We start from the raw sequence: 12,488 nt of genomic DNA on the forward strand, positions 1-12,488 counted from the left end.
GATAGGAGGTGTAGGTATGGATAGGAGCTGTGGGTATTAATAGGAGGTGTGGGTATTGATAGGAGGTGTGGGTATTGATAGGAGGTGTGGGTATTAATAGGAGGTGTGGGTATTGATAGGAGGTGTGGGTATTAATAGGAGGTGTGGGTATTGATAGGAGGTGTGGGTATGGATAGGAGGTGTAGGTATGGATAGAGACTGTGGGTATGGATAGGAGGTGTAGGTATTAATAGGAGGTGTGGGTATGGATAGGAGGTGTAGGTATGGATAGAGACTGTGGGTATGGATAGGAGGTGTAGGTATTGATAGGAGGTGTAGGTATTAATAGGAGGTGTGGGTATGGATAGAGACTGTGGGTATGGATAGGAGGTGTAGGTATTGATAGGAGGTGTGGGTATGGATAGGAGGTGTGGGTATTAATAGGAGGTGTGGGTATGGATAGAGACTGTGGGTATTAATAGGAGGTGTGGGTATGGATAGGAGGTGTGGGTATGGATAGGAGGTGTAGGTATGGATAGGAGGTGTGGGTATTAATAGGAGGTGTGGGTATTGATAGGAGGTGTGGGTATGGATAGGAGGTGTGGGTATTAATAGGAGGTGTGGGTATGGATAGAGACTGTGGGTATTAATAGGAGGTGTAGGTATGGATAGGAGGTGTGGGTATGGATAGGAGGTGTGGGTATGGATAGGGGCTGTGGGTATGGATAGGAGGTGTGGGTATGGATAGGAGGTGTGGGTATGGATAGAGACTGTGGGTATTAATAGGAGGTGTGGGTATGGATAGGAGGTGTGGGTATGGATAGGGGCTGTGGGTATTAATAGGAGGTGTGGGTATGGATAGAGACTGTGGGTATTAATAGGAGGTGTGGGTATGGATAGGAGGTGTGGGTATTAATAGGAGGTGTGGGTATTGATAGGAGGTGTGGGTATTAATAGGAGGTGTGGGTATTGATAAGAGGTGTGGGTATTAATAGGAGGTGTGGGTATGGATAGAGACTGTGGGTATTAATAGGAGGTGTAGGTATGGATAGGAGGTGTGGGTATGGATAGGAGGTGTGGGTATGGATAGGGGCTGTGGGTATTAATAGGAGGTGTGGGTATTGATAGGAGGTGTGGGTATGGATAGGAGGTGTGGGTATGGATAGGAGGTGTGGGTATGGATAGGAGGTGTGGGTATGGATAGAGACTGTGGGTATTAATAGGAGGTGTGGGTATGGATAGGAGGTGTGGGCATGGATAGGAGGTGTGGGTATGGATAGGAAGTGTGGGTATGGATAGGAGGTGTGGGTATTAATAGGAGGTGTGGGTATTAATAGGAGGTGTGGGTATTAATAGGAGGTGTGGGTATGGATAGGGGCTGTGGGTATGGATATGAGGTGTGGGTATGGATATGAGGTGTGGGTATGGATAGGAGGTGTGGGTATGGATATGAGGTGTAGGTATTAATAGGAGCTGTGGGTATGGATAGGAGGTGTGGGTATTAATAGGAGGTGTAGGTATTAATAGGAGCTGTAGGTATTAATAGGAGCTGTAGGTATTGATAGGAGCTGTAGGTATTAATAGGAGCTGTAGGTATTAATAGGAGCTGTAGATATTAATAGGAGCTGTGGGTATTAATAGGAGCTGTAGATATTAATAGGAGCTGTGGGTATTGATAGGAGCTGTAGGTATTGATAGGAGCTGTAGGTATTGATAGGAGCTGTAGATATTAATAGGAGCTGTGGGTATTAATAGGAGCTGTAGGTATTAATAGGAGCTGTAGGTATTGATAGGAGCTGTAGGTATTGATAGGAGCTGTAGGTATTGATAGGAGCTGTGGGTATGGATAGGAGGTGTGGGTATGGATTGGACTGTAGGTATTGATAGGAGCTGTAGGTATTGATAGGAGCTGTAGGTATTGATAGGAGCTGTGGGTATTAATAGGAGCTGTGGGTATGGATAGGAGGTGTAGGTATTAATAGGAGCTGTAGGTATGGATAGGAGGTGTAGGTATTAATAGGAGCTGTGGGTATGGATAGGAGGTGTAGGTATTAATAGGAGCTGTGGGTATGGATAGGAGCTGTGGGTATTAATAGGAGCTGTGGGTATTAATAGGAGGTGTGGGTATGGATAGGAGGTGTGGGTATGGATTGGACTGTAGGTATTAATAGGAGGTGTAGGTATTAATAGGAGCTGTTGGTATTAATAGGAGCTGTGGGTATTAATAGAAGGTGTGGGTATGGATAGGAGGTGTAGGTATTAATAGGAGCTGTAGGTATTAATAGGAGCTGTAGGTATGGATAGGAGGTGTAGGTATTAATAGGAGGTGTGGGTATGGATAGGAGGTGTAGGTATTAATAGGAGCTGTGGGTATGGATAGGAGGTGTAGGTATTAATAGGAGGTGTGGGTATGGATAGGAGGTGTAGGTATTAATAGGAGCTGTGGGTATGGATAGGAGCTGTGGGTATGGATAGGAGCTGTGGGTATTAATAGGAGCTGTGGGTATTAATAGGAGGTGTGGGTATGGATAGGGGCTGTGGGTATGGATAGGGGCTGTGGGTATGGATAGGGGCTGTGGGTATGGATAGGGGCTGTGGGTATTAATAGGGGCTGTGGGTATGGATAGGAGGGGTGGGTATTAATAGGAGCTGTGGGTATTAATAGGAGCTGTGGGATACTTTCAGCTGTCGGACAGATTAATCAGTAAAGAGCAAACATCAGGTATACAGGGGATAAAAACGAAAAGAGGAGACCAAATGCATGCCTCCTGTCACACACATACACACACACACACACTGCCCCCCAGCTCTGGGTGTGGTAGAGGAGAGGAAGTCAGTGGGGAGTCGAGGTGTTGATCTCTGTCATCCTGTTGTTGATGATCCCACACCTGAATGTTGTTTCAGACACACACACACTTATGCACACACACGCACGCACGTATGCACACATCCATACATGCAAGCACACACACACACACACAAACACCTGCCTGTTGTCCATGGGTCCAAGTGTAACAGAACGGGTTAACGGAGGTGATTTGTTTATTGAAGGTGGTGTGACTCTACAGAGGTGATCTCTACTGGTTAAGACTCTGTAAAGGTGATCTCTACTGGTTAAGACTCTGTAAAGGTGATCTCTACTGGTTAAGACTCTGTAAAGGTGATCTCTACTGGTTAAGACTGTGTAGAGGTGATCTCTACTGGTTAAGACTCTGTAAAGGTGATCTCTACTGGTTAAGACTCTGTAGAGGTGATCTCTACTGGTTAAGACTCTGTAGAGGTGATCTCTACTGGTTAAGACTCTGTAGAGGTGATCTCTACTGGTTAAGACTCTGTAGAGGTGATCTCTACTGGTTAAGACTCTGTAGAGGTGATCTCTACTGGTTAAGACTCTGTAAAGGTGATCTCTACTGGTTAAGACCCTGTAAAGGTGATCTCTACTGGTTAAGACCCTGTAAAGGTGATCTCTACTGGTTAAGACTCTGTAGAGGTGATCTCTACTGGTTAAGACTCTGTAGAGGTGATCTCTACTGGTTAAGACTCTGTAAAGGTGATCTCTACTGGTTAAGACCCTGTAAAGGTGATCTCTACTGGTTAAGACTCAGTAGAGGTGATCTCTACTGGTTAAGACCCTGTAAAGGTGATATCTACTGGTTAAGACTCTGTAGAGGTGATCTCTACTGGTTAAGACTCTGTAGAAGGGATCTCTACTGGTTAAGACTGTAGAGGTGATCTCTACTGGTTAAGACCCTGTAAAGGTGATCTCTACTGGTTAAGACTCTGTAAAGGTGATCTCTACTGGTTAAGACTCTGTAAAGGTGATCTCTACTGGTTAAGACTCTGTAAAGGTGATATCTACTGGTTAAGACTGTGTAGAGGTGATCTCTATGGTAACCAGGATGAGACGAGGAAAGGACTCTACCTTTGAGGCTTGGGTAAAACACACACACGCGCACGCTGTGACAACGGCAGGGATCTACAGTACACTAAATAACATTTTAAATGGTCCTCCAACTGTGAACTAGTGTAGGGTGGTGGGGAGGGGAAGGGAGAGGAGGAGGAAAGGAGGGGAGGGGAGGGGGGAGAGAGGGAGGGAGGGAAGGAAATGAAAAGAGGAGGAGCGGAGGGGAGGGAGGGGAGGGAAGGAGGTGAAAGGAGGAGGGAGAGAAGGGGTGGATCAGCCTTTACTCTACAACACCCTTGCTCCATATCTGATCCTGCCGCCTCCAAACATCACCAGAATCATGGTCAGCATTACATCAGCTTGTTGTGGTCCTAGTTGTGAGTCCTCCACCATGGAGGAACTCCCTTTTATAAGTCCAGGTTGGCATCAGTCAGCTCCATTATGAGTCCAGGTCGACATCAGTCAGCTCCATTATGAGTCCAGGTCGACATCAGTCAGCTCCATTATGAGTCCAGGTTGACATCAGTCAGCTCCATAATGAGTCCAGATCGACATCAGTCAGCTCCATTATGAGTCCAGTTAGACATCAGTCAGCTCCAGTGACCCTGAGAGAATTCTCAAATCAAATTGTGTTTGTCACATGCGCTGAATACAACCTTACCTTGAAATGCTTACTTACAAGCCCTTAAAACTTCTTGCAACTATAGGGGGTGCTGTTTAGCATTAGCATAATTTGCTCTACAGATTAAACTGCCTAGTACTCAATTCTTGCTCGTACAATATGCATATTATTATTATTATTGGATAGAAAACACTCTCTAGTTTCTATAGCCGTTGGAATTTTGTCTCTGAGTGAAACAGAACTCAATCTACAGCACTTTTCATGATAGGGAGTCAGATTTCAAACATCTTGGCCACTGATCTGGAGTCAGTTTAAAGGTCACTGTAAATGCTATGGAGAAACAGACACTGCTTACGTCTTCCCCTGGGTGTCAGTACGTGATGATGCTTTGAATGGAGTCGATTGCGCAATCAGTGCCTCAATAAATCACCAAATACCGGAAGTAACTTCCTTTGGCTGCCTGCGCGTGGCGCGCGAAGGACATCCGACTCGCCTCCTTCCAAGCTTTAGTTTAGCCAGTAATATTTCTCCGGTCATATTTTTACTCGTTATAGGTGTTAACAGCATCATAAGGTAGTTAATTTGAACCGTTTTATAGCAATTTATATCCGTTTAGTGCGATTTTGAGGCATTGCTTTGTTGTGCACTTTGAAGCGCCAGGCACGTTTCGGGGTCCCGGTCGAACGTTAGTGGGCATTTCGACAGACAAGAGGACATCTTTCGACCAAAAGAAGATTAGACCCAAGAAAGGATTCATTGCCCAAGATTCTGATGGAAGATCACCTAATAGTAAGAAATATTTAAGATGATAAATCGTTGTTCTGTAGAAAAATGTTAAACGCACGTTCCGCCATTTTGTTAGGTGTAGCTTTGCTTGGCGCAACCTGTATTGAAAAGTAAGGATAATTTAAAAAATGTAATTCCGCGATTGTATTAAGAATTAAATTGTCTATCAATCGCTGTCCACCCTATATTTTTTAGTCAAGTTTATGAGTATTTATGTATCAGACTAGATCACTGTCTAATATGGTGCACGACATTTTCTGACCAGCTGGGCTACTTTTGTCATTGTCTAACCATGATTTTGGTGGCTAAATATGCACATTTTCGAACAAACTCTATATGTATGTTGTAATATGATGTTACAGGAGTGTCATCGGAAGAATTCTGAGAAGGTTAGTGAAAAAATTAATATATTTTGGCGATATTTACGTTATCGCTCTCTTTGGCTTGAATCAGTGCTCGGGTAACGTTTGCATATGTGGTATGCTAATATAACGATTTATTGTGTTTTCGCCGTAAAACACTTAGAAAATCTGAAATGTTGTCTGAATTCACAAGATCTGTGTCTTTCCATTGCTATGTGCTGTGTATTTTTAAGAAATGTTTTATGATGAGTAAATTGGTAATACAAGTTGCTCTCTGTAGTAATTCTAGTCGCTTTGGTGAGATTTGTGATGGTGGCTGCAATGGCAAACTATGATTTATACCTGAAATATGCAAATTTTTCTAACAAAACCTATCCTATACCATAAATATGTTATCAGACTGTCATCTGATGAGGTTTTTTCTTGGTTAGTGGCTATCAATATCTTAGTTTAGCCGAATTGGTGATAGCTACTGGTGGAGAGAAAAAATGGTGGACAAAGAAAAATGGTGTCTTTTGCTAACGTGTTTAGCTAATAGATTTACATATTGTGTCTTCCCTGTAAAACATTTTAAAAATCTGAAATGGTGGCTTTATTCACAAGATCTGTATCTTTCATTAGGTGTCTTGGACTTGTGATTTAATGATATTTAGATGCTACTATTTAATTGTGACGCTATGCTAGCGATGCTAATCAGTGTGGGGGGGGGGGTGGGGGGTGCTCCCGGATCCGGGGTTGAGGCTCGTGAAAGGTTTTAACCAACAATGCAGTTCAAGAAATAGAGTTAAGAAAAATTTTACTAAATAAATTAAAGTAAAAAATATATAATAAAATCAAAAAGTAGCGTTATGGGCCTCCCGGGTGGCGCAGTGGTCTAGGGCACTGCATCGCAGTGCTAGCTGCGCCACCAGAGTCTCTGGGTTCGCTCCCAGGCTCTGTCGCAGCCGGCCGCGACCGGGAGGTCCGTGGGGCGACGCACAATTGGCATAGCGTCGTCCGGATTAGGGAGGGTTTGACCGGTAGGGATATCCTTGTCTCATCACGCTCCAGCGACTCCTGTGGCGGGCCGGGCGCAGTGCGCGCTAACCAAGGGGGCCAGGTGCACGGTGTTTCCTCCGACACATTGGTGCGGCTGGCTTCCGGGTTGGAGGCGCGCTGTGTTAAGAAGCAGTGCGGCTTGGTTGGGTTGTGCTTCGGAGGACGCATGGCTTTCGACCTTCGTCTCTCCCGAGCCCGTACGGGAGTTGTAGCGATGAGACAAGATAGTAATTACTAGCGATTGGATACCACGAAAATGGGGGGAAAAGGGGGTAAAAAAAAAAATTAAAGAAAAGAAAAAAAGAAAAAAAAAGTATCCTTATGACATAATAAATTACATAACTCGTTGAGTGTAGTCTTAGTGCCAGCATCGGTTTGTGGTGGTGAATAGACGGCTATGAATAATACAGATGAGAATTCTCTTGGTAGATAGTGTGGTCTACAGCTTATCATGAGGTATTCTATCTCAGGCGAGCAATACCTCGAGACTTCTTTAATATTAGACGTGCACCAGCAGTTGTTGACCAATAGACACACACCCCCGCCCCTCGTCTTACCAGACGTAGCTTCTCTGTCCTGCCGATGCACGGAGAAGCCAGCCAGCTCTATATTATCCGTGTCGTCGTTCAGCCACGTCTCGGTGAAACATACGATATAACAGTTTTCGATGTCCCATTGGTAGGATAGTCTTAATCGTTGATCGTCCAGTTTGTTTTCCAAAGATTGCACGTTGGCCAATAATACGGAGGGTGGTGGTGGTTTATCTACTCATTGGCAAATTCTTACAAGGCAACACTGACGACGGGAATTTGGGCCTTGTCTTGACAAAGCAGTATATCCTTCGCATCGGACTCATGAAATAAAAAATCTTTGTCTAGTTCGAGGTGAGTAATCGCTGTTCTGATGTCCAGAAGCTCTTTTCGGTCATAAGATTACAGTAGCATCAACATTTTGTACAAAATAAGTTATAAACAATGTGAAAAAACAAACAGAATAGCAGAGTTGGTTAGGAGCCCGTAAAACAGCAGCCCTCCCCGGCGCCATTCTACATGATCCACATAATGCTGAGCAGCCTGTAGGCCTCTGATCTAAAGTAAACATCCTATGGCTGATTACACACATATGACTGGGTGACAATGAGGGCACTAGTGTGGTGAAGCTGTGTGTGTGTGTGTGTGTGTGTGTGTGTGTGTGTGTGTGTGTGTGTGTGTGTGTGTGTGTGTGTGTGTGTGTGTGTGTGAGTGTGTGTGTGTGTGTGTGTGTGTGTGTGTGTGTGTGTGTGTGTGTGTGTGTGTGTGTGTGTGTGTGTGTGTGTGTGTGTGTGTGTGTGTGTGTGTGTAGGAATACTTTGATGTGTGGGGGGCACTGTGAACACTGAATGCTGTCCCCTTTGATCTGCCTCCACTAAACCTGATCTGACTGTCTGAGGTAATAGGCTACGTTGGCTTAGGATTTAAATTAATATTTAATATTTACATTTGGCTATGTAATTCACTATGCCATAATCTGCCAAATGCAAGGAGGCACCTCTTTATTTTTTAAGAACCATAATGGAACCTCTCTTCCTAAAATTATCCGCTGCCATTGTTGCAACCTCTATTTCTAGTCTGTTCAACCTCTCTTTCGTATTGTCTGAGATTCCTAAAGATTGGAAAGCCGCCCCGGTCACCCCCCTCTTCAAAGGGGGAGACAATCTAGACCCAAACTGTTACAGACCTGTATCTATCCTTGTCTTTCTGAAGTCTTCGAAAGCCAAGTGAACAAACAGATCACCGAGCATTTCTAATCCCACCGTACCTTCTTCGCTGTGCAATCTGCTTTCCGAGCTGGTCACGGGTGCACCTCAGCCACGCTCAAGGTCCAAAGCGATAACATTACCGCCATCGATAAAAGACAGTACTGTGCAGCCAACTTCATCAACCTGGCCAAAGCTTTCGACTCTGTCAATAACCGCATTCTTATCGACAGACTCAACAACCTTGGTTTCTCAAATGACTGCCTCGCCTGGTTCACCAACTACTTCTCAGATAGAGTTCAGTGTGTCAAATCGGAGGGCCTGTTGTCCGGACCTCTGGCAGTCTCTATGGGGGTGCCACAGGGTTCAATTCTCTGTCCGACTCTTTTCTCTGTATATATCAATGATGTCGCTCTTGCTGCGGGTGATTCTTTGATTCACCTCTACGCAGACAACACAATTCTGTATACTTCTGGCCCTTCTTTTGGACACTGTGCTGACAAACCTCCCAACGAGCTTCAATGCCATACAAATCTCCTTCCCTGGCCTCCAACTGCTCTTAAATGCAAGTAAAACGAAATGCATGCTCTTCAACCGATCGCTGCCCGCACCCGCCCGCCCGACTAGCATTACTACTCTGAAAGGTCCTGACTTAGAATATGTGGACAACTATAAATACCTAGGTGTCTGGCTAGACTGTAAACTCTCCTTCCAGACTCACATTAAGCATCTCCAATCCCAAAGTTAATCTAGAATAGGCTTCCTATTTCGCAACAAAGCTTCCTTCACTCATGCTGCCAAACATACCCTCGTAAAACTGACTATCCTACCGATCCTTGACTTCGGCGATGTCATTTACAAAATAGCCTCCAACACTCTACTCAGCAAATTGGATGCAGTCTATCACAGTGCCATCCGTTTTGTCACTAAAGTCCCATATACTACCCACCACTGCGACCTGTATGCTCTCGTTGGCTGGTCCTCGCTACATATTCATCGCCAAACCCACTGGCTCCAGGTCATCTATAAGTCTTTGCTAGGTAAAGCTCTGCCTTATCTCAGCTCACTGGTCACCATAGCAACACCCACCCGTAGCACGCGCTCCAGCAGGTATATTTCACTGGTCATCCCCAATGCCAATACCTCCTTTGGCCGCCTTTCCTTCCAGTTCACTGCTGCCTATGACGGGAACGAATTGCAAAACTCACTGAAGTTGGAGACTTATATCTCCCTCACTAACTTCAAGCATCAGCTGTCAGAGCAGCTTACCCCATCGCTGCAGCTGTACACAGCCCTTCTGTAAATAGCCCATCCAACCAACTACCTACCTCATCCCAATATTTGTTTTTGTTTTTCTGCTCTTTTGCACACCAGTATTTCTACAACCTCATCTGCAACATGCATCACTCCATTGTAAATTTCTAAATTGTAAATACTTTGCCACTATGGCCTATTTATTGCCTTATCTCCTTACTTCATTTGTACACACTGTATACAGATTTTTCTATTGAATTATTGATTGTACGTTTGTTTACCCCATGTGTAACTCTGTGTTGTTGTTTTTGTCACACTGCTTTGCTTTGTCTTGGCCAGGTCGCAGTTTTAAATGAGAATTTACCTGGTTAAATAAAGGTAAAAAAATATATAATAATAATAATAAAATTAAGCATTAGAAGCATTTCAGGGGAAGGGGAGAGGTTAGAGAGAATGGGGGAGTTCAGAGAGAAGTGGAGAGATTAGAGAGAAGGGGAGAGATTAGAGAGAAGGGGAGAGATTAGAGAGAAGGGGAGAGATTAGAGAGAAGGGGAGAGGTTAGAGAGAAGGGGAGAGATTAAAGAGAGGGGAGAGATTAGAGAGAAGGGGAGAGATTAGAGAGAAGGGGAGAGGTTAGAGAGAAGGGGAGAGATTAGAGAGAAGGGGAGAGGTTAGAGAGAAGGGGAGAGATTAGAGAGAAGGGGAGAGATTAGAGAGAAGGGGAGAGGTAGAGAGAAGGGGAGAGATTAGAGAGAAGGGGAGAGGTAGAGAGAAGGGGAGAGATTAAAGAGAAGGGGAGAGATTAGAGAGAAGGGGAGAGATTAGAGAGAAGGGGAGAGATTAGAGAGAAGGGGAGAGATTAGAGAGAAGGGGAGAGATTAGAGAGAAGGGGAGAGATTAGAGAGAAGGGGAGAGATTAGAGAGAAGGGGAGAGATTAGAGAGAAGGGGAGAGGTTAGAGAGAAGGAGAGAGATTAGAGAGAAGGGGAGAGATTAGAGAGAAGGGGAGAGATTAGAGAGAAGGGGAGAGATTAGAGAGAAGGGGAGAGATTAGAGAGAAGGGGAGAGATTAGAGAGAAGGGGAGAGGTTAGAGAGAAGGGGAGAGATTAGAGAGAAGGGGAGAGATTAGAGAGAAGGGGAGAGATTAGAGAATAGGGAGGTACAGAGAAGGGGGGTGTTAGTGTGGTGGGGGGCGTACACTAGAAATGGAGGGAGATATGTGGAAGAGAAAAAATATTGTTTCTGTAATGACACATTGGACCCACAGTTAAATCTATCTCCCCACCAGGTGCCTGATAGGGACAACAAAACACAAGAGAGGCCCGAGCCATGTGTGTGTGTGTGTGTGTGTGTGTGTGTGTGTGTGTGTGTGTGTGTGTGTGTGTGTGTGTGTGTGTGTGTGTGTGTGTGTGTGTGTGTGTGTGTGTGTGTGTGTGTGTGTGTGTGTGTGAGCACGTCTGTGTGCCCAGAGCCACCCTGCTGCTCCCCAGGAAGTGATAACACAGGTAGTAATAACACAGGAAGTGATAACACAGGAAGTGATAACACAGGTAGTAATAACACCGGAAGTAATAACACAGGAAGTGATAACACAAGTAGTAATAACACAGGAAGTGATAATACAGGTAGTAATAACACAGGAAGTATTAACACAGGAAGTAATAACGCAGGAAGTAATAAAACAGGTAGTAATACCACAGGAAGTAATAACACAGGAAGTGATAACACAGGAAGTAATAACACGGGTAGTAATAACACGGGTAGTAATAACATGTAGTAATAACACAGGAAGTAATAACAAGCAATAACACAGTGCTCACACATAAAAACAGCAGCAGTAGAGGTATGCAGGGTAGTGATTATATCTGCCAGCCAGTAGTGACAAACCCTTTAGTACAGTGGTACAGGTATGAACTAGTCTCTGCTCTCTGATCTTCCCACCTCCATTGTTTTATTGTGATACTATACTGTATATTCCAACATTGTTTTATTGTGATACTATACTGTATATTCCAACATTGTTTTATTGTGATACTATACTGTATATTCCAACATTGTTTTATTGTGATACTATACTGTATATTCCAACATTGTTTTATTGTGATACTATACTGTTTATTCCAACATTGTTTTATTGTGATACTATACTGTATATTCCAACATTGTTTTATTGTGATACTATACTGTATATTCCAACATTGTTTTATTGTGATACTATACTGTATATTCCAACATTGTTTTATTGTGATACTATACTGTATATTCCAACATTGTTTTATTGTGATACTATACTGTATATTCCAACATTGTTTTATTGTGATACTATACTGTATATTCCAACATTGTTTTATTGTGATACTATACTGTATATTCCAACATTGTTTTATTGTGATACTATACTGTATATTCCAACATTGTTTTATACATACATCTCCCTCTCTCTCCTCTTCCCTCCCTCTCTCCTTCTCCTCTTCCCTCCCTCTCTCCTCTCCTCTTCCCTCCCTCTCTCATCTCCTCTTCCCTCCCTCTCTCCCTCTCTCCTCTCCTCTTCCCTCCCTCTCTCCTCTCCTCTTCCCTCCCTCTCTCATCTCCTCTTCCCTCCCTCTCTCCCTCTCCTCTTCCCTGCTTCTCTCCCTCCCTCTCCTCTTCCCTCCCCCTCTCCTCTCCTCTTCCCTCCTTCTCTCCCTCTCCTCTTCCCTGCCTCTCTCCCTCTCTCTCCTCTTCCCTCCCTCTCTCCTCTCCTCTTCCCTCCCTCTCTCCCTCTCCTCTTCCCTGCCTCTCTCCCTCTCTCTCCTCTTCCCTCCCTCT

This window comes from Salvelinus fontinalis, chromosome 29 (assembly GCF_029448725.1).
Source record: "Salvelinus fontinalis isolate EN_2023a chromosome 29, ASM2944872v1, whole genome shotgun sequence".
Classification (NCBI taxonomy): Eukaryota; Metazoa; Chordata; class Actinopteri; order Salmoniformes; family Salmonidae; genus Salvelinus; species Salvelinus fontinalis.